This window comes from Choloepus didactylus, chromosome 2 (genome assembly GCF_015220235.1).
Source record: "Choloepus didactylus isolate mChoDid1 chromosome 2, mChoDid1.pri, whole genome shotgun sequence".
NCBI classification, from domain to species: domain Eukaryota; kingdom Metazoa; phylum Chordata; class Mammalia; order Pilosa; family Megalonychidae; genus Choloepus; species Choloepus didactylus.
The window spans coordinates 54,961,078-54,966,346 of NC_051308.1; the positions used below are offsets into that span (position 1 = coordinate 54,961,078).

Sequence of the window (5,269 nt, forward strand, 5' to 3'; positions counted from 1 at the left end):
ACCAACAGCTCCTCACAGAAGGTGCAAAGTGGGGAGGGGAGGAACTGGGGTCCCCAAGCCCAAATTCAGTCCAGGGTCCTCCCCAGCCTTGCTGCGGCTATGCCTGGAGGTGCCTGCCCAGCCATGCTTGCTGAGGGAACCCTCACCTCCAGGGCCCTGTCCTACCCAGAGGGAGCATATGACCACCTTGGCCAGGTAGCCCTGCCCCTAGGCACCTGCTCTTGACCTCCAGGTACTGTGCTAAGAGGAGGGGCTGCTCCCCTCCCCAACAGGGAAGGGCTCCAGCAGTAAGATGCCAGCCAGCCTGTCCCCTGGGGAAGAGGGCTGCTGAGGCCCAGCTCCACTCCACCGCTGAGTGAACCCAGGGTCTGGTGGCACTGACATTCTCCCCACATGTTTCCCTAGGGAGCTCCCTCTGCCTGGCAGTGCAGCTCAGGACACCTTCCTTCCCTCCTTCCCCTGACCACCCTGGACCATCTGCTTCCTTCAAGGACCAGGAAAGAGGGGCAGAGAGCAGAGGCAGAGGCATTCTCAGTTCCACTCCATCCCAAAAGTTTCAGGCAGCCCCTGAGCAGTCAACCCCTGAGTGAGGCTGGGTGGGAGCCTGGGATAAGATCAGGAGACAGAGTGCCCCTGCAAGCTAGGGCCAGCTAGTGAATGTATCTCCAGCGGGGGTGATGGGGAAGGGGCAGGGTAGACTGAGGCAGGAGGCTGGGGAGAGGAGGTCCCCTTCTAACTTGGTCATTTCTCACCTCTTCACTGGCACTCCAGCTTGTCCTGGGCCCTGTGTTAAGGCTCTGTTAGAGCCTGTTAGACTCTGCCCTGTTAGACTGCACCCCCGTGCACGATGATGTCCCCCAGGCCTGGCAGGGTGCTGGGCATGCACGGCGTGCTCCTTAGGTACTGGTTCAACTTGCAGTTTTGTATGCCTGGAACACTCTCCTCCAATTCTTTTCATTCCTGAATTTCTCTCATCATTCAGGGCCAGCTCGTATGTCACCTCCTCCGAGAGGCCTGCTCTGACCATATAGGGCCCTCACCCTTTACTCTGTCACTCTCTATCCTTACCCAGCTTTATTTCCTTAATTTCGCTATCAAAAATTGTCCTCACAATGTCAGTTCCAAGAGAGTGGGGACACTGTCGTATCACCACTAAAATATGAGATAGTTGGCTCAAGAGATAGTTGTTGAATGAGTGAATCTATGGATGGGATGAGTTTTAAGATTTTTGTTTCAATTTTTTTAAATTTGAGATATAATTTGCATCCCATATTCAAAATATACCTATTCAAAACATACATTTCAATGGTTTTTTGTATATTCAGAGTTCTACAACTATTACATAATGTAAGTTTAGAGCATTCTCATCATCTCCAAAAAGAAGCCCTGTATGCCTCAGCAGTCACTACCCTTTCCCATCTTTTCCCGTCTCCACCTCCACCCCCAGTCCCTGGCAATGACTATTCTACTTTCTGTATCTACAGATTTGCCTATTCTGGATATTTCATATAAACAGAATCATAGATTATGTGGTCTTTTGTCACTGGCTTCTTTCCCTTAGCACGATGCTTCCAAGGTTCATCTATATTGTAACATGAATCAGTACTTCATTCCTTTCTATGGCTGAACAATATTCCATTGTATGGATGTACACATTTTGTTTATCCATCCATCAGTTGAAGGGCATTTGGGTTGTTCCCACTTTTTGGTATTCCGTGCTATGAATGTTCATGTACAAGTGTATGTGTGGACATACATATTCAGTTCTCTTGGGGATATACCCAGGAGTGGAATTTCTGGTTTATATGTAAATCCATGTTGAGAAAGGTTTTTAGAGCAAGAACCATGGTCTGGGGCCAGGTACCCTGTAGGCTTTTGGTAGAGGTTTGTTGCCTGCTGAAGGGTACACGAGGTGCTGGAGGGAGGGGCTGAGGTTTTCTAGGTGGCAAGACCAGCCAGAGTCCAGATCAGAGGTGGAAACTGGCATTCGTGTTGTGTGATATGCCATGGGCCTCGTGCCACAGGGGGCTGGCCACGTTCATGCTGAGGAGGAACTTGGGGAGCAGGTCAGGCAGTGGCCTGGGACACTGGATTTGATGCAATGTACAGAAGGGAGTCATAGCTGGGTCCTGGACAGGGAGGGATTTACAAGCTGGAAGGAATTTAATAAAAAGAAAGAAAGAAAAGAAAAAGGAAAAAAAAAAAAAGAAAGGCAGAGAAGAGAGAGTGAAGGGGGCAAAGACAGGGAGAACTCAGCCAGCCTTCAATAAGAGGGTGCGTGCAGGGGAGAGAACAAGGTGAGGCTGGGAGAAGGCTGGGGAAGCTCTGAAAGTCATTTATCTACCCTGATGCATCTGAGATAAAGGGGTCTCCCAACTGTCCGGGGTGGTTAGACAGGTCCCCAGGACACCAGGAAAAGAAAACTCACCTTCTCTAAATACCACCTCCCCTTTCCTGTCTGACAAAGCACATACCTATATACCCTGCCAACCAGGTGACTTTTGTTTTTCTCTGAGAGTTTCCTGATTGTGGTAAGCAAGATTTTCCTAAGGAAGGTCTAGTCCAAATTCTTCTTATTCTAATTGCACTCCTTTCCCTCTTGGCCTGCAGGTGGTCTCCTGTAGCTCTCTGCGCTAGAAGCCCCAGTGCTAAAAACACACACACAGAGGAGGCTGGTGCTTGGGCTCAAGTCCTGCCCTGCACCCACCCTAACATCAAAGGCTCTTGCTACAATTTCTCCACACATGGCCCTCCAATGCCCACGTCCCTGTGGAAGCGTCCAGAAGCCCCATTCAGCCTGCGCCCCCAGCCCAGGCCAAGAGGTAGGCAGGGCTCAAGCAGGAACCCTAGGGAAAGAGGCACTGCTCTGACTCTCCTCTCTGGTGTGTCATTCTGCACTCGCCCCCACTCCCCCCGCAACAGCTGGCCCTCACAGATTGCAGATTTGTTCAACCAATCCCCCACTCACAAGTACCAGCCTAGCACTAGCTGATAATCACTGAAGCTGAAATCACTTGCAGGGGTATCTAGCATTTTAACAGAGACATGGTGCGATCTCAAGGAATCAAGCTTTAGAGGCTGGTTTCAGTACTGGTGGAGGTTTTGTTTGTTTGAGGTGGAGGGTGGGGATGGGGATGGGGGACTGGGATGAGCTGCCCAGGGCAAGCTAGGTGAGGCGGACTCTCCATGAACAAGGCCACCCCTGTAAGATCCCTCCATTTCCACTGGAAGTCTGCTTTACTCTTAACCAAAGGAAAGGGTTCTTTATAACATTTGAGGGTGGCCTCTCTCTTGGGGGTAGAGAGAAGGAGGTTCAGAATTTAAACCCAAGCCACTGTTAGGACCCAGGGGGGCCTGCGATCCCAGCAGGAAGCCCCAGTAGCCCACAGTTTCCTTCCCAGGAATGTCAGAGCCCAGGGACATTCATTCCATATTTGTGCCTAATCTGTACAGTTGAAGCTGACTACTCATAAAAGCAAAAGACATTTCCAAAGTATCTGGTTCTAGAGACAAATGCCTGGGTTCAAGTCCTGACTAGGCCTCTTAATTGCTGTGTGACCTGGAGCAAGTTTCATAACCTTTCTGTTTTCTCAGGCATAAAATAGAGATAATAGTATGACTTCACAGATTGTTGGGAAGATTCAATGAGGTGATACATGAAGAGTACTAAGAGCAGTGCCTGGTCCAGAGTAAGCGCTCAATAAAGTTAGTTATTTTGGTTACCATTATTTTTCTTTTTGTGAACCAGTTTCTTGCCATAGGGCCCTCCTGTTGCTTGTCTGGAGCCCCTTGTTGAGTAAGGAGCCCCGCAGGAGGCACAAAGCAAGCAAAAAGAAATGGCCCAGCTGAGTGTGTACCCCAAACCCAACATGCCATTTAGAATTATCTTCATTTCCTTTCCAGTTCCTTGTTCTACATATATTCTTTTTAAAACTCCAGGAAAGGGAACTTTTGTAAGTCAAAATACTTTAGGGGGGAAAAAATAACCATGATATTTTCTTTATCTTTATTTCTAATTAAACCTCTAGGCAGAATGAATCTTGAGCTTTTCCTTAAGATTTTTTTTAATCCCCTGCACATCCAATCCTGTACAAAATCCAAAAAACACTGGTGTACTTGTTATTTAAAAAAAAAAAAAATTCTGTTTACAGGAGGATTTTGGTAACAGGGATATGGGGATAATGACGCCCTAATTGATACTGTTTTGTAAGTTTGGGTGGCTTAAAGTGGGGTCCATCTGTTTTGACACCTGAGCTCCTCTTCCCCAGCTCCAGAAGCTAGGGGGTATTGGAAAACCCACCCTCAAGGAGACCTCTGGGAGTGAGCTAAAGAGGGAGAGGTCTTGGCCCAGAATGCCACCCCCCACCCCAGGAGGTTTCCCTGGGGTAATCCAACTGCAGTATTGTCCCAAGGCCACCTGCTTGCTCGAGTCCACCCAACCCCGGAAACCTCTAAGCCAGAAGGAGGCTCTAGAATGGTTTCCAAATAGGCAGCTTGGGGGCCATGCCAAAGAGAGACCAGATCCCCTGCCAGAGCAGAGGCCAGGGAGGTAGCAGCTTAAGAGGGGAGCCAAAGGAGACCCTGGCACCTGGGACAGAGGGTCACCTTACTGAGCCATGGGTGGGACACCCTGCACCTCCCCACCTGGGCCTAGCAGGGAGGTCCTGTGTACCTTAGAGGCAGAAGGGCTCTGCCTCCAGGGGCCAAGGCAGGAGAGGTATCCTGGCTGTCTCAGGAGCAGGACCATACAGGATCCTGCAGTCCCGTGGGCACCCTGGGGGAAGTGTCAGCTTCTCTGGAGCTGATTATCTGAGTGGAGCCTGTGCTCAGGGCACTCTAGCACCCAGCATCCGCCCTGGGCTGACACTCCCCCTCTCCTTCCACTTCACTTGCAAATCTGCCCCTGGCAGCAGGGGCTACTGACTAACCTCAGCTCCCCTCTGCAAACTCCACCACCCCCTCTTCTCAGGGGTGAGTGAAGGGGGATAAATAATCCAGAAGTCACCTTCAGTCTCAGGAGAGAGTTTTCCGGGGAGAGCTGGGGTGGGGGAGGGAAGGCAGCCCTTCGGCTAAGGCGCGGCGCGGCTGGCACAGCGAGAAGGGGTGGTCGCCGGGCCAGAAGGCCGGGGCGACTGGCAGCCTCCGCACAGCCCCCGCAAGGGACCAAGATCACTGGCTGGAAGTGAGGGGTCTGCGCAGCGATTCCGAGGAGCGGCGGGGGTGGGGGGCACCGGGGGAGGGGACACATGGGGCTGCGGGCCGGGACGCG

The 5,269-nt window shown here is 51.1% G+C and overlaps 1 protein-coding gene across 1 annotated transcript in view; it reads right to left on the minus strand.

Moving 5' to 3' along the window:
* The window catches only part of MFSD4A (major facilitator superfamily domain containing 4A), a 34,934-nt gene that overhangs the window by 29,201 nt on the left and 464 nt on the right, over positions 1 to 5,269 (minus strand). The gene's annotated exons all lie outside the window — the stretch shown is intronic.